This window comes from Pipistrellus hanaki (genome assembly GCF_964339955.1).
Source record: "Pipistrellus hanaki genome assembly, chromosome: 13".
NCBI classification, from domain to species: Eukaryota; Metazoa; Chordata; class Mammalia; order Chiroptera; family Vespertilionidae; genus Pipistrellus; species Pipistrellus hanaki.
Genome location: NC_140515.1, coordinates 31,067,228 through 31,090,660, shown reverse-complemented (window position 1 = coordinate 31,090,660; position 23,433 = coordinate 31,067,228). Strand labels below are relative to the sequence as shown.

General features: G+C 49.7%; 2 protein-coding genes across 3 annotated transcripts in view; both read left to right on the top strand.

The window, feature by feature from the left end:
• The window catches only part of CLSTN2 (calsyntenin 2), a 908,802-nt gene extending 894,858 nt beyond the window's left edge, over positions 1–13,944 (top strand). Inside the window, exon 18 of the mRNA XM_084901767.1 lies at positions 13,926–13,944. The gene's annotated coding sequence lies outside the window, so the exon portion shown is untranslated. The remainder of the gene's footprint in view (positions 1–13,925) is intronic.
• The window catches only part of PXYLP1 (2-phosphoxylose phosphatase 1), a 63,961-nt gene that overhangs the window by 649 nt on the left and 39,879 nt on the right, over positions 1–23,433 (top strand). The gene's annotated exons all lie outside the window — the stretch shown is intronic.

The window sequence follows — 23,433 nt, the reverse complement described above, 5'->3', positions numbered from 1 at the left end:
CCGGATTCCAGCCCGAACTCCAGCTCCCCGGTGCCCCTGCCCGGGCAGCGAGTGCCCGACCCGCTCGCCTGCAGATGGGAAGGCGGCGGCAACTTCTCCGCGGCCTTTTTGGGGGCGGCCTTCCTGGGGGCGGCCTTTCTGGGGGTGGTCCTTCTGGGGGCGGCCTTCCTGGGGGCGGCCTTCCTGGGGGTGGCCTTCCTGGGGGTGGCCCTTCTGGGGGCGGCCTTCCTGGGGGTGGCTGTTCCTGGCGGCTCCCTGCGCCCCCCCCCCTCCCGGGAGGTCACTCGGCCCCTCGGGGCGCGCGGGCCGATGCGCCCTCCGGGAGCTCAGGTTGGGGCTGCGTAGCTTCCACTCCACGCCGTTTTTTGCTTTTGCGGGTGAACTCGGCTGTGTCGCGATCTTTTTAAAGAAGCCGGTTTTGTCTCTCACACACACACTAAGCTGCATCTGCCGGGAGCAGGTGGCTCTCTCTGTGGCTGCGGCGGCGGTCTTTCAGGTTGTACCTGCGGGAGGTCAGGGGATGAGCGGTGGAAGCGGATCGGGAGCCATATTTTCCCGCTTTCCCCAGGAGCCAGGAGGCTATGCCGCCTGCGTGCCCTGTGCCTTCGTAGGGAAGCAGGGATGCTCTGTGAGCATCCCAAAAGTGAAAACCAGGAGAGAGGTGGCAGCAGATCTGTGGCGCGAGGGGGGCAGGGAGTGTGAGGCAAACGGCCCTGGGAGCAAGGAGGGGGGACTCAGAGGGCTTCTGGTCGTGAGGACATTTTTTTCCCCCTCACAATGCCCTCGGATGAACCCCAGTCTGTGGAGCTGATCGTGCCCAAGCCAGCCTTTACCAACGTGACGTCACCGCAGACGGGGCTTGGCCACAACTCCTCCAGCTCAGGCGTGGGTGCCCAGCCTGACTTCCGTGGGGAGAGTTTAAAGCAGAGGGTTTGACGAGCCTCGTGCTCCCTGTGGAGGGAGGTGCAGATGCAGGGCTGCAGCCTGAAAGCCAGCGCCTGCGTCTCTCCCCTCCCCGCCCTGGCTTTCATTAGGCCCCGGATTGAATTAATTGCCTCTTGCAGAGAAATGGCATGCAGGGGGTACGTCTCCGTTAGGGACTGGCTCCTGGCCAGCCCACCCTCACGGACGCGTGGGAGGCTGCCGTGTGCCACCGGGGACAGGCTGGCCCACCTGCCTCTGGAGCATCTGTGAAACGGCAGGATCAGCAACTATGTTTTATTTTTATTGATTGGCTTGCATAGTCATTAGCGCAATATCCATTCACCCCTGAATTAATTAGCCCCAGATCACAATGGGACACCGAAGACTGCCTTGGAGTGTCCACACATTCCGGTGGGCACCTCCACAGCCCTCACCACGGTAAGGTGTTGGCTCTTGGATGCCTCACTGGCCAGAGACGGGGTGAAGCTGTGTGGCCCACCGCACTCAGCCTCTGGCACCCTCTAAATGCTGGTACTCAGTGTTTGTCTAGGAAAAAGGGGTCACCCTCTTAAATCCAGTCTGAGATCATAACCCATATTTTTATTGTGCTGCACTATTTTCAAAAGGTTATCCTTACATTAATCAAATACATACACACACACTTATTTGTCTTACTGCAGACACACTTATTTCTGTGTGTTTGGGGCAGAGAGCTCAGTGTATGGGGTAGGCTCTGCCTGCTGGGTCTCTCACCTGAGTGGGGACTCCATCATTTCCAGGAAGGAAATGAGTTGTCCTTATCACAGAATCGGGCCCATTGGGGAGCTAAGGCTGTTTGCTGAGAGGTGAGTCCCCCACAGCGTAACCAACAGGGCCGTGAGCTGTGGCCCCAGCCCCCTTCTGCATCCCTCATCCCTGCCCCTGATGGACGGAGCCCTTGGAGATGTGCTGTGCTTGTGGAGCCTGGGGTGTGCTTCCTTGCATCATCTTCACTCTGGTGGGCACTGCCCCCCCAAATAACGGCTCCCCTTCTTGCACAGGCCTGGCATGTGGTTGGCAGCCCTTTGTGGGGGAGGAGGCAGGTGGCTTTGCCTGGTGCTCCTGTCAGAGGGGACTGTGATCACTGGCCGATGGAGCCAAGCCCAGCGCTTCCACCCCTGTTCAGGGTCCGCTCTGGAGAACACAGCCGGAGGCTGAGGGAGCGGGGCCCCCCGCCCCGGGGCCCCCTTTTTCAGAGGCCCCAGAGGAGCTGGAATTCAGAACAGCCCCCTGAATGCGGAACCTGCACTGCCCACAGGCTCACGCTGTGGTGGGCTTATCTCTCCTACCCAGACGGTGTCTGTCTCCAGGTCTGGCGCTCACCCAGGATTCCTGAGGCTGGTGAAAAGCTGTTTTCTCGAAGAGGTTTAATTAATGCCTGCAGCTGTGGGTGAGGAAGGGAGGGAGGGAGAAGGGAGGGACCGAGACTGACTCTGCAATCTGGTGGTGGGCAGGCAAACGGTCCTACACACTCAGAGGGGAAGACTTCAGCCCTGGAACAAGGATCTTGGCTGTGGGTTAGGACTGTGTGCACATTCCGGTGTAAGGGTTACCTTTAGGGGGAAAGTCACTGAGTGGGGAAATGGCCCCGCAGTAACCTGAAATAAGGTTTCTGGGCCCACCCTCCTGGTTTCTAGAAGGCTTTGAAAGGCCAGCCGAGCGCTGAGCTCAGCAAGGTGGGAGAGCACTGAATGAGGCCGGTGGCCCCTTTGGAAGTGATGGCTTGTGTAGCATTGGTCTGGGGCTGTGGGTTGGCAAACTCTGGCTCGTGAGCCACATGCGGCTCTTTGGCCCCTTGAGTGTGGCTCTTCCACAAAATACCACGGCCTGGGCGAGCCTATTTTGAAGAAATGGCGTTAGAAGAAGTTTAAGTTTAAAAAATGTGGCTCTCAAAAGAAATGTCAGTCGTTGCACCGTTGATATTTGGCTCTGTTGACTAATGAGTTTGCCGACCACTGGTCTGGGGGAGCCACCGGACACCTAAGATGCTGAAGGGAGGGTCCAGGGGATTGGCAAGGGGAGAAGCAGCCAGGAGGGTTTGTGCATCTGCACTTAGTGGGTGAGGAAGAGGCAGCAGCTGCCTTCTGTGGGGCTGTGGCATTTTGACAGAAGCCATCTCCCACGGCCCCTTCTTGAACCTCCTGGGCGGCTCTGGAGATGGACTATGGCCTGGAGATGCTGCAAAGCCGCGGAGAGGAAGCAGGAATGACATTGCTGGGTCTGCTCTGAGTCCAAAAGGTAGGCAGGCCGGGGTAGCCCAGTTGAGCCACAGACTCTGGCCCGCTGGCCTCCACCCCCCGCTCTGCATGCTAGGGCCTGCAGTGGGGCAGCCACTGGCTTTTGGAGAGGAACGGGCCAGTCAGCTTTATTCCAGAGCACAGAGGAAGTTAATGATTGGAAAGGCACCGAGAGCCCCACCGGTGGTTCAGTGGTTAGAGCTGGTCAGGGAGCAAGTGGGAGGCAACCAGTCCGTGTGTGTGTGTGTGTGTGTGTGTGTGTGTGTGTGTGTGTGTATGTGTGTGTGTTCCCCCTCCCTCTCTCCTACCCTCTCTGAAGAGCAACGGGAAAAAATATCCAACAGAGGCACCGAGGAAAGAACTTGGAGGAGCCTTGTGAAGTAGTTCTGCACCCAGATCCTCTTGGCTGGGCCATCTGTGCATCCCTCTGTCCTTCCCCCTTCTCTTCCTCCCTCTCCCCCAGCCCTGTCCACCTGCACTTAACACATCAGCGGAGCCGTCTCTGTGCTGGTGCTCAGGGTAGTGGGGAGTTTGGGCAACTCACACACCTAGTGGTTAGCAACGGGCGGAACTAGAAAATTCTGTTTGTTTGCACAGTCACTTCCACAGCTTATACATTCGTGTGTTTGTAATACTGGGCATCCTTGGTCATCTGCTCGCCACTCTCTGCCTCCGAGTACAACTGACTTCCTTAGGAACCAGAGCTTTAAAAAACAGACTGAGTTGAAAAGTATTGAACCTAGTTTTGACACCCCCACCCCTCCCCTCTTCTACACACACTCCTTTACGTGGTTAGAGACATCATTTATATCAAACTTACAAATAGTTTGAATATGATTTTTCCTCCCCCTCAATTATATGGAGACACATGTCTTTCCAACCAACAGAACCACAGCTGACTTTCCTAGACTTACCTCATTCTTTTTTTTTCTTTTTAAAAAAATATATTTTATTGATTTTTTACAGAGAGGAAGGGGGAGAGATAGAGAGCTAGAAACGTCGATGAGAGAGAAACATCGACCAGCCGCCTCCTGCACACCCCCCACCGGGGATGCGCCTGCAACCAATGTACATGCCCTTGACCGGAATCGAACCCGGGACCTCTCAGTCCACAGACCGACGCTCTATCCACTGAGCCAAACCGGCTTCGGCAAGACTTACCTCATTCTTGGGTCCAGCCCCAGACTTCAGGCCTTCAGAGCTACAGCAATATCGTTTTGAGCTTTGAGCCTTTTAATTATACTTTTAAAAAAGGAAGCTCTTGCTTGCTCATTTTGTCATCTGCTAATATAGGAGAACCTAAAGTTAGACTAAAACATATTCTGCCTTGTTAACTGTTTATGCTTCTTTAAAAAACAAAAACATCTTTTTATTGATTTCAGAAAGGAAGGGAGAGGGAGAGAAACATCAGTGACAAGAGAGAATCATTGATTAGCTGCCTCCTGCAGGCGCCCTGCTGGGGATCTACCCCATGACCTGGGCATGTGTCCTGACAGGAAATCAAACCGTGACCTCCTGGTTCATAGGTCAACATTGAGCCACGCTGTTCAGCCCTTTATGCTTCTTAAGTGAACAAAGCAGTTGCATTAAGGTGGAGAAAAATTATTAAAGTTATAGTAGAAATGTACAGAAGCTCAGAGATAATAATAAAGGGAAACCATCTTGTAGGAATAAATTGTTAAGCTTTAAACATGGTTCCTAAAACGTGGAGAGATAAACAGGAACTTTCAGAGTAGAATAGATAAGTATAGAATTTTGACAAGTATAGATTGGTGAGTATAGAAATTCTGATCCACCTTTGTATTGAAATGTACTAATTATGATGATCATCCATCATGCTCCTATAATACCTTATCGTATAAATAGGCAGCCATCTCTGTGATCTGGTTCAATCCTTCCAGCAAGTCTGAGACCTTCTTAGAGATGGGAAAACAGGACCACAGGGTGTTTAAAAGACTTCCCCTGGAATTCATGTATTTTGAGCAGCAAATACTATGTAAACCTAGATATTCCTGCTAATATGGCTTGATAATCAAGTATACTTAACTAGAGGCCCAGTGCATGAAATTCATGCATGGGGAGAGGGGGTGGTAGTGTCCCTCAGCCCAGCCTGCACCCTCTCCAATCTGGACCCCTCGAGGGATGTCCCACTGTCTGTTTAGGCCCCATGGGATCAGGCCTAAATGGGCAGTCGGACATCCCTCTCACGATCCAGGACTGCTGGCTCCCAGCTGCTCGCCTGCCTGCCTTCCTGATTGCCCCTAACTGCTTCTGCCTGCCAGCCTGATCACCCCCTAACCACTCCCATGCCAGCCTGATTGATGTCTAACTGCTCCCCTGCCAGCCTGTTTGCCCCCAACTTCCCTCCTCTGCTGGCCTTGTCACCCCTAACTGCCCTCCCCTGCAGGGTTGATTACCCCCTCCCTTGCAGGCCTGGTCCCTCCCACTGACCTCCCCTGCTGGCCATCTTGTGGCAGCCATCTTGTGTCTACATGGGGGCAGCTATCTTTGACCATGTGGAGGCAGCCATCTTGAGTGTTGGAGTGATGGACAATTTGCATATTACTCTTTTACTAGATAGGATAGAGGCCTGGTGCATGGGTGGGGGCCAGTTGGTTTGCCCTGAAGGGGTTTCAGATCAAGGTAGGGGTTCCCTTGGGGCATGGGGCAGCCTGTGTGAGGGGCCTGTGATGGTTTGCAGGCCAGCCACTCCCCCCACTGACCCAAGCGGAGGCCCTGGTATCTGGAATTTATTTACCTTCTACAATTAAAATTTTGTAGCCTGGAGCGGAGCTCAGCCTTCTGCTTGCTCCGTGGCTGCCAACATTTCTGTTTGGATTTGTTTACCTTCTATAATTGAAACTTTGTAGCCTGGAGTGGAGGCCTAGGCTGGCCAGGGCAGGCAGAAAGCTTGACCTCCTCTGTTGCCTGGGAAACCCAAGCCTTGCTCCTGCTCTCTCTGGCTGCAGCCATCTTGGTTGGAGTTAATTTGCATACTTGCTCTGATTGGCTGGTGAGCATGATTGGTGGGCATGGCTAGTGGGTGTAGCCGAGGTATGGTTAATTTGCATATTGCTTTTTTATGAGATAAGATAGTTATTTGAGCCTGGCCAGAGTAGCTCAGTGGTTGAGCATTGATTTATGCACCATGAGGTTGCTGGTTCGATTCCTGGTCACGGCACATGTCTGGGTTGCAGGCTCGATCCTCAGTGTGGGGCGTGCAGAAGGCAGCTGACCAATGATTTTCTTTCATCATTGATGTTTCTACCTGTCTCTCACTCTCCCTTCCTCTCTGAAATGAATGAAAATATATTTTAAAAAATAGTTATTTGAAAATGACAGGTGGCCTCCTGCTTAGGTATCAGCTTTCATTATAAGTCAAACACACAGAAACAGTGTGTGCTTAGCACCCGGGAGGAGTCTCTGGGCTTGTGGCTGTCAGCTGTTCTCCGCTGATGACTTCCTGACACCAGAGCACCTGCGTCTGGCTGTGCGTTCAGCGCATTGCGGTGGTTAAGGGTGCAGACTCTGAAGCCAGACTGGCTTTGAATCCCGGATCTACCATTACGAATCCTGTACGAGGCTAGTTACTTCACCGCTCCGTGCCTCAGTTTCCTCATTTCTAAAATTGGGATGGTGAGGATAATACCTGCCTCATGGTATGGTTGTGAAGCTGAAATGAGATTGTACATGAGCGGACTTGGAGTAGCGCCTTGCACGTGCTACGTGCTTAAAAATATGTTAGCTGTTGTTACCATTTATTCATTCCTTAAAAATACATCCTTGGTGCGACCAACTGTACTGATACAACGAACATATGACAGTGGGTAAGACACACAGTCTCTGTCCCCATGGAACGGCGGACATTATACTTAAGTTCATAGCAGAGGGCACGAATGGTTAGTGCAGACACGTCCCAGGCACTCGCCTGGCTCCGGGCCACCTGCAGAGGGTGGACCTGGGGGTGGTGTGTGATGGTCTCTACCTGGCACACACTAATAGGAGGTGGCCTTGCCAGCTGTTGAAGACAGGCAGGCGCTCATTTGATCGGTATGTGTCTGACACATGCTGGTTGTTAATGTTTTAACCCTCCCTCTTGGCCTAAGGCTGCTAGTGGGAAGTGTAACATGAGACCAGAAACTCAATATTGACTTACCTGTTTGCCAGCACTGTTCTCGATCCTGGTTGACAGCATGCTGGCCTGGCCACATTTTGGACTTGGCTCCTCAACAGCCCCAGAAGCCCACGAGACCGCGGAGACCCAGCTCCCGGAGTGAGGAGCGGTGCAGCTGCTCCGGGGGGCAGGTAGGGGGCCTGAGGCGGAAGGCCAGACAGACAGCCCTGTTCCTTGGGTCTGCCATAGCCGGGACCTCTTTGGCACGGAGGTCCCTGGGAAGCTGTGTTGACAGGTGTGGGTTTCACAAACTGGTCCTGGAAAGGGAGGTCCTTCCTCCTCAGAACTCGCCCTCGCTTGTTCCGTGTGTCCGACGAAGACGCTCCCGATGGCAGCCCGCCCAGCTAGCCCTGCCGTGGCAGAGCTGGCGCAGGGCCTCGGCGAGGGGCTGAGGACTGGAGAGGCCCCCGTGACCGCTGCCTCCGGACCGGAGCCCGGCTCTGCCCGGTGAGTGTGGCTAGCGCACCTCTGCGCTGCTCGGCCCTGGAGGGCTTCAGGCCAGCAAGTGAGCAGTCAGGTCAGAAACCCGATCGCCAGCTCTTAATGGGGAGCCTGCTTATTTGTATTCGTGTTTCATCTACTGGACTTTGGAGTCAATGGGGCTTTGCCTTTGTTTTCTTTCTTTCTTTCTTTCTTTCTTTCTTTCTTTCTTTCTTTTTTTAATACTTATCCCACACTTGGAAAATAAAGAAATGGCAAATTGGCCCTGGTAGATGTAGCTCGATTGGTTGGAGCATTGTCTGTACATCAAAAGGTAATGGGAGTGAGATGGGGGGGGGGGGGGAGACACACACACAATGGGAAGATATGTACACATGTAATACCTTAATCAATTAAAAAAAAAATGGTGGTGAGTGTGATTCCCAGTCAGGGTACATACCCAGGTTGCAGGTTCGATTCCTGGGCAGGACATGTGGGGGAGACAACCACTGATGTTTCTCTCCCCCTTCCTCTCTCTAACATCAAAATTTTTAAAAAAATATATATTTTATTGATTTTTACAGAGAGGGAGAGAGAGGGATAGAGAGTTAGAAACATCGATGAGAGAGAAACATCGACCAGTTGCCTCTTGCACACCCCCCACTGGGGATGTGCCCGCAACCAAGGTACATACATGCCCTTGACCAGAATCGAACCTGGGACCTTTCAGTCCGCAGGCCAACACTATCCACTGAGCCAAACCGGTTTTGGCTAACATCAAATTTTTAAAAATCTTTTTAAAAAAATGACAAATAATGCCATTCATTTTTTAAAAAACCACACATTTATTTGTGTGAAAGCATAATTGAACTAAAAGGAGAAAAACCTTTTCTCTAGTTTCCAAACTGTTACCCAGGTGCTCTGACTCCTCTGGTCTCGGTTGCCTCTTGATTTCCCAAACGGGTCATCTTTTGTCGCCAATTTGTCTCCATCAAAGTCCCTAATGGAAACACAGACCTGAACGATCAAAGCTTGGACATTTAGGGTCAGAGGTCAGGGCAATGAACAGTTGGTTGTTTTGTGGTGTGTGTGTCTTTTTGCTCTGTCTTCTAAGTGAAAAATGAGTGTGTCTTCTTTGAAAAAGAAATAATATTTTAGACGATGGCTAACATCAGCAGGCAAGACCTAATCAAGGCTGCCTCATCCACGGTTCACGTAATTTCCAAGTTAATGTTGGGTGATTTTTTTTTCCCTCCTCTTCCCCTTGCTCTAATGACTGCTGATTATTTTGAAACAGCAGCATTAACCGATGGTGTTTAACAGCTCGGTGTACGGTGAGTAAGCGCAGTTGGCTTGAGTGAGCGCAGCACATTCTTTTCACTTGCTCTTTAGCCCGAGGAACGTTTGCTCTGCCAGAAAGGGAGTTGGGAACTCCTTGTCTCTGCCTGCCCACCACCCAGTGCTCACACTTCCTGGGGACGGACGACCAGGGTATCCAGTTCACACCGCATTAGGGTTGTCTGCCCAGGGGCCTGTCCTCCCCCCAGTCCCACCCCCAGCTGGACTGGGAGCTCCTGGAGGGCAGGGGCCACCCCAGCTCATCTCTAAGTTTTCAATCCTCAGCACAAGGACTGGCGAGAAACAGGCCTCGATAAAGGTTGGGTGAATGAATGAGCGGTTGCCACGCAGTTAGGATTGTGCGTGGCTTCAGGTAGCGGAAAGCCCTGTCTCGGCGGCGTAAGCAAACAATGGCTTGTTTTTCTCATGCGATACGAAGTCTGAAGGTAGGTGGTTGCTGGCCTGGGTTTCAGCAGCTGATGTCTGTCTGATGTCTGGGCTGGCACCTCTGTCACTGCCGTCCGGGTGGCAGAGTGACTGCAGCAGCAGGGAGGCTGCAGCCACAGCGGCACCTTTTCTCAGGAGAGCAGGCTTCCTCCTCCAGACACCCGGCAGACGTCCCCGGACCTGTCGTGGCCAGGACTGTCACGCGGCCTTTCCTGATGAGAAGGGCCGGGGGAGTGTTTCGCACAGGCACATGGCCGCACAGAACCGTTCGGTAGACGGCTCACTGCTGAAAAGCAACCCCCAAATGCTGAACGGCTCCGATAGGATAGATACTTACGCTTTGTTCACGTCCGGTTCCAAAGGGCTGTTCCTTGCAGAGGTGAATTAGGGACCCCGGCTTTAAGGCTGCGGTGCCCGTTTGCACTCATCAGCAGCAGAGGAAGGCGCGTGTGTGGAGGATGGTGCGGGCGAGGAGCTGTGCGCCAGGCACGGAGGTGGTGAATTAGTCCATTAGCCTGCGCGCTGTCACATGGTCGCACCTCCTGCACCGGAGGCTGTGAGAGGCGGCCCAGCCCTGTGCGTAGGAGGAGGAGGACACACGAGTTTCACACGTCGCTGGCAGTCTCTGTTACACTCTTCTCCCCACCCCCCAAATCAGGGTTCGAAGGAGTGAATAGTGATGGGCACACGGGTGCCTGTTTGAGAAGGAAATGCTGTGCTAAGTGGGCTCCAGCCAAAAACAGGCTTTATTCCCAGATCACCGGTCCTCCGTCCCTGCGTCTGCTCCCATTTTTGGGAACTGGGTCAGCAGCACAAGGGAAGGAAGGTCCTCACGATCCCCTGGTTTCTTGAACCAGGGCACGCTCTTCACAGCTTTGTGGGTGTCCCTCAGCAGTTGTAGATTACTCCAGGAAAGAAAATAAAACAAAACAAAAAAACACAAAAAACAGTCTTCAATACCTGCAAGGCCAGAGCGCCAAGCCTGTGAGAGCTCCGTGCTCCTGAGCCTGCACGTGCCCCCACTCACCCAGCCTTCCAGAGTTTCTCCTGCGAGTCAGCCCTGGCCCCAGCCCACGTCTGGGGGGCAGGGTACAGAGGTTCAGAGGTGAGGACACAGCGAACAGTGACCTCTGCTTCCCACTCCGATTCATTGAGAAATGCTTTCCCGACTGCTTCCTGCTGTTTTCCCCAGTAACATGAATGAACGGTCCATGGATCTATTGGGTTCGAATGACTTGCTCTTATTCGGTTTGTTGTAGATTTCTGTGACAGCTCCGTTCTTGGGGCCCCTCTTTCCTCCCCTCCTTCCCACACACACCTACTGAGCACCTGCTGCTTACTCAGCTCCGGGTCCACCCAGCCCTGGGGGAGGCAAGCCAAGAAGCTGGCTGGAGTCTGTGGTGGCGATGAGGGCTGTGGTTGCTTGGTGTTGGGGGAACTCACCTAACCTCAGGGTCAGGGAGGACTTCCCGGGGGAGGTGGCACTGGAACTGAGTTTAAGGATGAGCAGGAGTTCACCAGCTCAAGAAGGCGTCTGGGCTAAAACCGGTTGGCTCAGTGGATAGAGCGTCGGCCTGAGGACTGAAGGGTCCCAGGTTCGATTCCCACCAAGGGCATGTACCTTGGTTGCGGGCACATCCCCAGCAGGGGGTGTGCAAGAGGCAGCTGATCGATGATTCTCTCTTGTTGATGTTTCTAACTCTCTATCCTTCTCTATTCCTCTCTGTAAAAAATATATATAGGCATCTGGGCGAAGAGAGTGAAATGAACACAGACTGAGTTACGAGAAGGGGCATGTGGAGTTTCAGGGAGCAGCGTCCCGGAGTCGGGCTGCTGTGGTGTGGTCAGTCACTCACTGGAGACAGCGCTGACCAAGGCAGACGAGGTGCCAGCCCAAAGGGAGCTCAGGCTCCGGGGCTGGAAGGGCGACGAGGCTGCAGAGGAACTTAGCCAGGATCTGAGGAGCCCCTGGCTGCCGTCCCAAACAGGGCTCCGGAGAGTTTGCTGCTGTTGGAGGCGGAGCAGGAGCCGGGCCCCATTTCTTGTGCCATCGCCTCTCTCGCCCCGCCCCCCTGTCTCCGATGCTCGGCTGGGCCTCTGCCCAGGCATTACGCAGGCGGCAGAAATAGAGGCTGGCAGCAGAACGCCGGCCTGTCGCTGGTGGGAAAAACTGACACTGTCATTACATGTCACCGTGTGCGCCAGCAAGTTTTTTGGTGGAGTGCTTTCTTGGAACCCCAAGGACGGTTCTGAAGTTGGCTTACCATTTATTTTTTTTCCCTTTCAACTCATACCAACAATCCTGACCACTCGGCTCAGAATATGCGCTGCCTGTGCCCATTACCCGCTTCAGGAGCGCATTGAAACGAACCTTTCACGCTGAAATCCACCCAACGGGGGCTTGCCTTGCCTTGCGCCAGCTGCTTGGAGGGGCCAGGCCACAGGCATGAGGCCCCCCGGTGCTGCCCTGCAGTCCAGAGGGCTCTGTCAGGGAGGGGAGGACTGTGGCCCGCCCTGCCTGAGCGGCCTGGGAAGGAAGGGCCTGGAGTACCCACAGTTTTACTCCGCCTCCCCGAGGACCTGAGGGCTGAGAGGGATTCTCAGCGCAGGCAGCAGCGTTTATTGTGATGAATGGCCACAGGGTGAGCGCCTTCGGTCCCGGTGCCCTGTCCTGTTTGTCAGTGTGGAATCGACAGCGCTAGGGGCGGGGCAAGGCCGGGGTGCAGAGAGAGGACTGTGGGGCTGGTCTAAGAAGGGCCAGTGCTAATTGTACGGCACTTTGTTTCTGGGTAGAAAACGTTCAGATCTCTGCTGTTTGCTGGGTGCCTCCTTGGTTCAGAGGGCTGTAGGGAATGCGTAATAATAAATTACTACTTTGATATTGTGACTTATAGTAATATATATATATATATATATATATATATATATATATATATATATTTATCTATTTATACACACACACATATACATACATATACATTAAGGTGACCAGATCGTCCCGCTTTTGGTGGGACAGTCCCAATTTTTAACAATTTTTCCCGCGTCCCGCAGCGTTTTAAAAAAGTCCCGATTTTTGGAAAGATTGGAAAGATTCTTTCAAAAAATCGGGACCTTGTATTATACACACACATGCACACACACACACACACACACACACACACACACACATGAGGCCCAGGGCATGAAATTCATGCACGGATAGGGTTCCTAGGCCTGGCTGGCAATCAGGGCTGATCTCTGGGGCAATTGGTGGAGCGATAAAGCCTCCTCCACCCCCCCCCCCCACACACCTCTCTTGGCTGGCCTGGCGCCGCCCACTCTCGGACTCACTCACCACCACTGGTTGCCTCCCTCTGCGGTGAGGGCGCAGTCTTGGGGGACTGAGCCCTTCTCCTGAGATGCCGTCTCCCATCTCCTAGTGTCAGAATTGAGATGAACTATGGGAGCCCCAGCTGGTGTCAGAGGATTGGCTGGTGGTGATGTCGAGGGGGGGGGGGCAGGGAGGAGATCACACAGGTTGGAATTCGGTGCTCACCAGGAAATACCCCAGCCAGTCTCTTTCACAATCCCATGAAGTGGGTAGTTCACATCCCACTAGAATACAAGCTCCAGGAGGGTAGGAGTTTGAGAATGATTTGGTCACTACTGACACCCAGTTTCTAGGACTGTACTTGGCATAAAGCAGATGCTCAGTACTTCTTGTATGAATAACTGAATCACCATTGACAGGAGCAGAAACTGCAGCTCAGGGAGAGAGACTTGCCCGCGGTGCCACAGCTGCTAAGGAGAGGAATAGAAGGCCTTGGTCTCAGTCCCGGAGAGGCACCCCAAGTACTATGAGCTGTGACTCGGGGTACCCAGCCTGGTTGCCCTTAGAACGTAGGTGGCCTCAGGCTAAAACTGTACGAAGGTCCCTAGCTGGTCTGGCCTGTCATTCTGACCAAGCGCAGCCCAGCCTTGGCAATACCCATCAGTTGCGTGGCCGTGAGCTGCAGGCCCTCCTCGATCCAGGCCTAGAAGGTTGTCTGTCGTCTTGCTGCCAGTGCCTGGCTATAGCTCGAGGGGAGGGAATGAATGTGCAGGCGCGTGTTCATCGGCAGCTCCTTCGTTCTGTCATGCATGCGTTCAGGAACCTTCTGTGCCTCCCTGTTCCTGGAGGGAACCTCGTCTGGCCCCAGCGGGTCTCCGCCCTGATCACAGATGAGTCACTGCATAAAGCCTGCTGTCTGTCAGCAGTGCCGGGAGCGGAGGACTGGTACCGGTGTGCAGGTGAGTGGGGCTCAAGGCCCCTCCCAGTAAACTCTGATTTTGTCTTTCTTACACATCAGGTCCCATTTTGGGTTGAGTTTTTTTTTTTGTTTTTTTTTTTAATATATTTTATTAATTTTGTACAGAGAGGAAGGGAGAGAGATAGAGAGTTAGAAACATCGATGAGAGAGAGTCATTGATCAGCTGCCTCTTGCACACCCCCTACTGGGGATGTGCCCGCAACCAAGGTACATACCCTTGACCGGAATCGAACCCGGGACCTTTCAGTCCCCAAGCCGACGCTCTATCCACTAAGCCAAACCAGTTTCGGCTTGAGTTGAGTTTTGAAAGGAGGTGCTCTTTCTTTCTTTCTTTTTAAATATATTTTATTGGTTTTTTACAGAGAAGAAGAGAGAGTGATGGAGAGTTAGAAATATCAATCAGCTGCCTCATGCACACTCCCTACTGGATATGTGCCCACAACCAAGGTACATGCCTTTGACTGGAGTTGGACCTGGGACCCTTGAGTCTGCAGGTCGATGCTCTATCCACTGAGCCAAACCAGTTAGGGCAGGAGGTGCTCTTTTAAAACATCTGATCTCTTTATAATTTATCATGTACCTGCCTGGTGACTTCTTGCTTGACTACATTCTTTAAACAAAATTTAAATGAGTTTACAGCTTTCTTTTTTTTTTTTTTTTTTCTGATTGTAAAAGTGAAAAAAATAAAATGGAAAAATAAAAGTAATACGTTTGTTTAAGAAAATTTGGAAAATGCAGAAATCTGCTAACGAGAAAACGGATCTTCCAGGATCCTATCTCCTGCTTAAGGGTTGTCAGTCAACCTTACATCTTTGTAATTTGTTTTAAAGAAAATTAAAGTTACTTGAACCAAACATAACATTAAGGGCATATATTCTCTTTCCAGGTTAAAAAAGAATTGTTACATTCACTCACCTTAAAAAATAGTAATAGGTTCAAAATTCTGAAGAGTATAGAATAAAAAGCCCCACTCCCACCCTGTTTCAAACCACTCAGTCCAGTTTTGTGACATAGCTTTTTATAACATAATTAGAGGCCTGGTGCATGAAATTCATGCACTGGGGGGGGACGGGGGGAGGGGGTCCCCTCAGCCCAGCCTGCACCCTCTCCAATCTGGGACTCCTTGGGGATGTCTTGTGGGATTGGGCCTAAACTGGCAGTTGCACATTCCTCTCACCATCCAGGACTGCTGGCTCCCAATCGCTTGTCTACCTGCCTGCCTGCTTAATTGCCCCTAAATGCTTCTGCCTGCCAGTCTGATCATCTCCTAACCACTCCCCAGCCTGGTCATCCCTAACTGCCCTCCCCTGTAGGCCTGCTCCCCTCAACTGCCCTTCCCTGTAGGCCTGCTCCCCTCAACTGCCCTTCCCTGTAGGCCTGCTCCCCTCAACTGCCCTCCCCTGTAGGCCTAATCCCCCCCCAACTGCCCTCCCCTGCCAACCCTATTGCCCTCAACTGCCTTCCCCTGCCAACCCGATTGCCCCCAGCTGCCCTCCCTGCTGGCCTGTTCACCCTAACTGCCCTCCCTTGCTGGCCATCTTGTGATGATATGGGGGGCAGCCATCTTGTGATGACATGGGGGCAGTCAGCTTGTGACCACATGGGTGCAGCCATCTTGTGACTACATGGGGGGCGCCATCTTGTGTGAGGGTGTGATGGTCTATTTGCATTTTACCTCTTTATTATATAGGATTGAGCTTCAACCATACATGATGTATTATAGCTTGAATTTTTGACTTAACAATATAACATTTTCTTCTATTGTTACAAATCTTATTTTTTGTTATTTGTATACAACATCTTGTTAGAACAAGGCATGAAACATATAAGTGAAATTCTGAAAAGTCCAGATAGAGATTATCACTGTTAATCTGGGGTCTGTCTCCTTCCAGACCTTTTTCTGTAAGTTTATATGTTTCCTTAAAAATTCCACATATATATCAAGATATGCAAGTGTATGTTTTACCTACATGAGGTCATACTGTGTCTATTATGCTGCTACTTATACACTCATGTATTTTTTTCACTTTTTAAAAATACTTTTTCAGTCACATAGTATCATATTAGTTTCAGTTGTACTACATAGTAATTAGACATTTACATAACTTACAAAGTGATCACCCCAATAAGTCTAGTACCCATCTAGCACCATAGATAGTTATTATAATACTAGAGGCCCAGTGCAAGAAATTCATGCACTTGGGGAGGGGGGTCTCTTAGCCTGGACTGTGCCCTCTGGCAGTTCAGGACCCCTGAAAGGGGATGTCAGACTGTCAGCTCAGGGAGCGGGCGCAAGCCATCAGTCAGACACCCTTAGCGCTGCTGCGGAGGTGGGAGAGGCTCCCACCACCATTGCTGTGCTTGCTGTAAGCCCAGCTCAGAGCTTCTGGCTGAGTGGTGCTCCCACTGTGGGAGCATCTATCAGGAGCAGTTTGCCAACCCCCTGGTAGTCAGTGCACACATAGCGACTGGTTGTTCCGCCATTCAGTCAATTTGCATATGAGCCTTTTATTTTTAGGATTAATGACTATATTCCCTAAGCTGTACTTCACATCCCCTTGTCTATTTTTATAATAAGCAATTTGTACTTCTTAATCCTTTAACCTTATTCACCCATCCTCCCAGTTCCTCTCCAACCTGGCAACCATCAGTTTGTTCTCTGCCTCTATGAGTTTGTTTTTGTGCTGCTTGTTTGTTTGTTTGTTTTTTAGGTTCCACGTGTAAGTGAAATCATATGGTGTTTGTCTTTCTCATCTGACTTATTTCACTTAGCACAATACCCTCTAGGCCCATCCGTATTGTCGCAAATGGTAAGATTTTATTCTTTTTATGGCTGAGTAATATTCCATTGTATCTATGCAGCACATCTTTCTTCATTTGTTTAACAATGGACACTTAGGTTTCTTCTCTTCATGTATGTTTAACTTGGTAGTATCTTCACCAAGGTTTGTCCACCTGCTCTCCTAAGTCCACCTCTTTCTTTTTACGGCTGAATCCTGTTTCAGTGTATGGACAAACTTTAATTTTTCAACCATTACCCTATGGATGAACATTTTTATAATTAGTCCCATTTCTTCTTTGTACATATGAGTAGGCATATTTTGAGGATACCCAGAATGTGAATTCCTTTTTTTAAAAAAAATATATATTTTATTGATTTTTTACAGCGAGGAAGGCAGAGGAATAGAGAGCTAGAAACATTGACCAGCTGCGTCTTGCACACCCCCTACTGGGGATGTACCCGCAACCAATGTACATGCCCTTGACCGGAATTGAACCTGGTACATTTCGGTCCGCAGACCGACGCTCTATCTACTAAGTCAAACCGGTTTCGACCAGAATGTGAATTCTTGTGTGTTTATTGTTTTAATGAGACCACCACTTTTTCATGAATTCTATCTTAGTTAACCCTGAGGTGGAGTGAAACCAGACAACTAATGAGTCCGGGCTGCCTTAAGCAGAGACAGGGTTGAATCGTATGTGAGCATTTATTCCGGTAATGCCGGCAGTATGGGAGAACAGCAGGTCACCCACGGAAATCTGCTCTGCCCCTCCTACTAGCTGGCAGTCATATAGGGAAAAGGAAGAGAGAGAGAGGCTCTATGCAAAGGGAAAAGGGAACGGGGGGAAGGGGGTAGAATAGTTGCAGGGTCTGTGGTCCATGTGTCTCTTTCCAGGATCTTGAAGCCCAATAGCAAGGTAGTAGTTAATTTTCAGTGGTGTTAAAACCGGCTCAGGAATGGTCAGTATCCCTGAGGCAAACTCCCAGAGAGGGCCAGCGTCCAGGCACAGCAACCGTATCAAAGCACGTCCTGGCCTCTCGGTCTGTTCTCAAAATGTACGTTCTTTTCTGTGCAATGGACCCATCTGGCCCCAAAGCGTCTCTTATCTCCCTCCCGCTCTGGCTTTCTTCTTGCAGCACAGCCTCCCGTTTCCTAGGGCCCGTGGGAAGACGTGTCTGTAGTCAGTAAGGTGAATAATGATTAAGTAACTGCGGCTCTGTTCAGTTTGCCAACCACAGATTTACCTTTTTTGGGAATTTGACTCTCTTAAGTTGGTTACTTTTAAGACACTGTGCAGGCTAAGAACGAGTCTCCCAGAATCTGCCACCCTCGCATGCAGGTTATTTCCAGCTCAAGACAAAGTCTAAGAAACGTAACGGAGAGCTTCCCCCCTTACCTGCCTAAAGGAACTCAGATGGAAAAACCTGTTTTGAAGCAAGGGAACTAGCTGTCACCTTAGCATAATATGAACTAAGAGTGGCCAACAGGGAGCGACCTGGCAGAGTCTGTTCTTAGATCCCTCTCGGTGTCCCGCTGCTTCTCGGTAGCTCAGCAAGAATTTGTTCACCAGCCAAAACCGGTTTGGCTCAGTGGATATAGAGCATTGGCCTGCAGACTGAAAGGCCCCAGGTTCGATTCCTGTTAAGGGCATGTACATTGGTTGTGGGCACAAAGAGGCAGCTGATCGATGACTCTCTCTCTCATCGATGTTTCTAGCTCTCTATCTCTCTCCCTTCCTCTCTGTAAAAAAAAAAACAACAACAACAATACAGCCGAGGCCTAGATGTTATTCCTAGGGGTGAATGCTTAAGGGAATGGACATGCAAGGGCCTGCATGGGAGTCGAAAGAGGCCACTCTTAGGCCCCTTGTTCTTCCTCCTCTGGCGTCTACCCCATGACTAGCTACATGCCAGGGGAGAAAGGTCAGGGGAGGGTCCAAGCCACATGACCAATGATATGCTAGGGGAGGAAAGGTTACTCTGGAGGCGCGGTCCTGGTTTTCCCAGTCTTGCCCATTGCTACGCACCTGGAACTTTCCACCCTGATGACCTTCTGTACCCGGCCAATCATTTCTGCTCTGCTCATGTCTGTCCAACTGCCTACCACAAAAATACCCAGGAGGCAGTGTGGTGTAAGGGAAGCAGTCTTGAACTGGCAAGTCAGAAGAGCTGGCTTCACATTCTAGCTCTCACTCTGACTGTGGTGTAAGCCTGAAGAAGACACGCACCCTGTTGGGTTCTGTGTGGTGAGGATGCCCTGGGCGTAGGTTCGAAAAGCCTGGGAGGGGATGGGCAAGCAGTTAGAGACGATTTCTAGCTCAACATTAATGAGAATCCTAAGAATTAGCACCTTCTGGTAATGGAATTGGCTGTTGTGGCATCATATGAAATAATGGTTTTTGTCCCTGGCACACAGCTCCTAAAACCCTTGCAATCGCCAGAGTCCTGAGCGTGCCTTTTATATGCCAATGAGATGATGACTGCAGGCTGGGAGCCCCCAAACAGCTTTAGGATCGGGGCTGGTTGCCAGAAAAACTCAGGGAGGTCAGAGGGTCTGGAGGTTGAGTTCAGTCACCAGTGACCAGTGATTGGATCCTTGGTGCCCACGTGGGGAACCCTCTGTGGAAACCTCTAAGCAGCAGGTGTAGAGAGCTCCTGGGGCCGTGAGCATTGAGGTGCCAGGAGAGAGGGCATGGACGCTCTGCCTTGCCCCACACCTTGCTCTGTGCATTTCTCCCATCGGGCGGTTCCTGAGTTGTATCTTTATAATAAATCTACAGCAACAGTAAGTCAAGTGTCTCTCAGAGCTTTGTGAGCTGTCCTAGCAAATGATTGGACCTGAAAGGGGTGGGGGTTTTGGGAAATTGCGCCCCCCCCCCCCCCCGACTTTGTAGCCACGTTGACAGAAATGGGAAACCCGAGGATCCCATACTTGCAACTGGCACGTGACATGGGGGCTGTCTTTGGGACTGTGCCCTTCAACCCGTGGAGTCCAGTTGGGGTAGTCAGGGTCAGAATTGAGTTGAATTGGAGGGCACCCAGCCGGCACCCAGAAAATTGGAAAATCAGTTGTTGTGAGACAGAGGAAACCCACACATCTGGGGTCAGCATTGTTGTGAGTAAAAACAGCTGAGCTTTTGTTGCTGGTCTCCAGAAATGTTCTGACGTGGCCAGCCAGCCCAGTGTGGGCTTTGTCCAGCCCTGGAGATAGGCCCGTGACCAGGCTGACATCATCACCGCTGTCAGGGGGTTTATGATTTAATGGCAGGAGGCAGCCAGCCGAGAATGTCAACGTGATTATTTGCTCGTGTGATGATAGTCCTGGGAAGTGTCATGAAGCAGAAATACAAGGTGACTTGAGAGGGTCAGGCAGGATGCTGATCTAGACCGGGGAGTTCAAGGGCAGGTTCCCGGAGAAAGTGGTCTTTGAGCTGAGGTCAAGGGCTGATCAGGAGTCGGCAAGGCGGGAAAGGTGGAGGCTCAGAGGAGAAGTACCCCGTTTCCCCGAAAATAAGACAGTGTCTTATATTAATTTTTGCTCCCAAAGATGCGCTAGATCTTATTTTCAGGGGATGTCTTATTTTTCCATGCGCTAGGTCTTATTTTCGGAGGATGTCTTATTTTCGGGGAAACACGGTAGCATGTTAGCTGGGGGAAGGCAAAGAAGATGGACTGCTGTTGACTGGAGTGAGCCTCTCCTCTATTCATTCATCTATTCTATTCATTCATCCAACAAATACTGACTGAGTATCTGCTCTGGGCCAGGCACTGGGGATACAAGAGTAGAAGCAAGACTGACGAAGTCCCCGCATCATGGAACTCACTATTGCTGCATAACAAGTCTTCCCAGACCTGGTGGCTTCAAACAACCAGCATTTTACCACTCTCTTCCTGGTCTGGAGTGGACTGGGCCCAGACTGTTTTAGACACAATCTATGGCATGATGTCCTGTAACACCCAACTAATAATGCAATAGCTGACAATGAGTAGTGCCCAGCTAACACCGTAACAGCGCTGGGAAGATGATTGTTTAAACAGCACACCCTCTAAATTAGGGGTGTCGAACTCAATCAGAGAAGGGGCCAAAATCTAAAATCCAGCCTAAATCGCGGGCCGAATGGTTTACTGAACAGTCATAAACTGACAATGTCATAAACTGACAGCGGAGTGCAGTGATGACAGCGCGGTGCGGGCCACATTGCAAGGCCTGGCGGGCTGGATTTGGCCCGCGGGCCTTGTGTTTGACACATGTGCTCTAAATATTGCAGGATAACTCTTTACCCTACTTAGCACACATCCTCAGAAACACAGTTTAGAAACTAGAATTTGTGGTGGTGATGCAGAATACGTATTTGCTCATTTTGCTTAGGTTTGTGGAAACGGTGTGTCAACAACGATCATGACCACCCACCCCAGTGCTTTGCATTCTCAAAATCACTTGCGTCAACAGCTTCTCTCCTTCCCCCCACCCCGCCACCGTCCCCTAGTCCCCTACGCTTCTCATTAAGTTCTGTTGACTTTTTTTTAGAACCCCAAGTAATTTACAGGTCAGTGTGACTTGCTCTGGAAAACTCGAAATGGCCCACCATCCGCAGAGTAGTTTCAGGCTCTCTTAGTTTCAGGATCTCTACCTATCTCAGTTTCAAGTTAGGTTTCAAGGTAAGCATCACAGCCCAGACCACAGTGATTTAAAGATGTAAATGATCAGAACTCTTCCCAAACGTTGTCTGATAATAAGCCTAAAGGGGTAGCCTCAATCTCGACATTTAAATCTGTCCAAGAAAGCTGTTACTCCAAAGCAACAAAATCGATTTTATTGATGTGTTTTCACTCGATTGGAAGACCCATGAGTGGGAAGGAATCAACTGTTACTGTGCTATTATGATTCAGGTATAATAAAATAACAATTTATAACAAAATATTTAATCTTTATCAAAAGCCTATATATGGATAAGTATTAGTATTGATGTTAAGCTGCTATAACAAATAAATCCCCAAATTTCAGTGGCTTAACATAATAGGTTATTTTTTCTTTATAAAAACAGTCCAGTTTGGTTCCAAAACAATGGTATCAGGATGGGGATGAGTGATTATTCCTGAAAGTAATACTGCAGTGAACATGGGGTACAGATATCTCTTCAAGATAGTAATTTTGGTTCCTTTAGATCTGTACCCAGAAGTGGAATTGCTGGACCATAGGGTATTTCTGTTTTTATGTTTTTTAGGAATCTCCGTACTGTTTTCCATAGTGGCTGCATCAATTTACATTCCCACCAGGAGTTGCACAAAGGTTCCCTTTTCTCCACATCCTCACCAACACTAGCTATCTCTTGTTGCTGTTTATGATGGTCATTCTAATAGGTATGAGGTGGTATCTCGTTGTGGTTTTGATTTGCATTTCTCAGATGATTCCTGATGTTGAGCATCTTTTCATGTACCTGTTGGCCATTTTTATGCCGTCTTTGTATTTATATGTCTATTCAGTTCTTCTGCCCATTTTTAATCAGAGTGTTGTTGTTATTTTGGGTGGCTGTTGAGTAGTATAAGTTTTTAAAAAATATTTTTTATTTATTTCAGAGAGGAAGGAAGAGAGAGAGATAGAAACATCAATGATGAGAAAGATCATTGATTGGCTGCCTCTGCATGCCCCTTTGGGGATCGAGCCCACAATCAGACATGTGCCCTGATGGGAATTGAACCATGACCTCCTGGTTCATAGGTTAATGCTTAACCACTGAACCGCACAGAGTGGGTGAATAGTATATGTTATTTATATATTTTGGACATCGACCCCTTATCCAACATATGATTTGCAAATATTTTGTCACATACCATAGGTTGCCTTTTCATTTTGTTGATTATTTCTTTTGCTGTGTAGAAGCTCTGTAGTCACACTTGTTTCTTTTTGCTTTAAGTGTCAAATTCAAAAAAATCATTGACAAGACCCATGTCAAGGAGCTGACCTCTATGTTTTCTTCCAGGAGTTTTATGGTTTCATGTCTTACATTTAAGTCTTTGATCCATTTGCAGTTAAGTTTGTTTATGGTGCAGGATAAGGGCCCAATTTCATTCTTTTGAGTGTGGTTGTCCAGTTTTCCCAAAACCATTTATTGAAGAGACTGTTTTTTCTCCATTATACATTTCTGGCTCCTTTGTCGTAAGTTAATTGACCACACATGAGTGTTTGTTTGTTTTTTAATCTGGGTTCTCTATTCTGTTCCATTGAACTATGTGTCTGTTTTTATGCCAATGCCATACTGTTTTGATTTTTGCTTTGTAATACACTTTGAAATCAGGAAGCATGATGCCTCTGGGTTTATTCTTTCTCAAAATTGCTTTGGCTATTGTGGTTCCATACAAATTTTAGGATACCTTTTTTTTTTTATTATTACAATGAAAAATGCCATTGGAATTTTGATAGAACTACTTTACTTTGGTTAGAATGGACATTTATTAATTTTTCCAAATCGTAAGCAAAGAGCATCTTTTCATTTATCTGTGTCTTTGATTTCTTTCATAAGTGTCATATAGTTTTCAGTGTATAGATCTTTCAACTCTTTAGTTAAATTTATTCCCAAGTATTTTATTCTTTTTGATGCTATTATAAATGGGATTGTTTACTTTCTTTTTTAAAAAAAATACATTTTTATTTTAGAGAGGAAGGGAGAGGGAGAGAGAGAGAGAAACATCAATGATGAGAGAGAATCATTGATCAGCTGCCTCCTACACACCTCCTACTGGGGATCAAACCCGTAACCCAGGCATGTGCCATGACAGGGAATC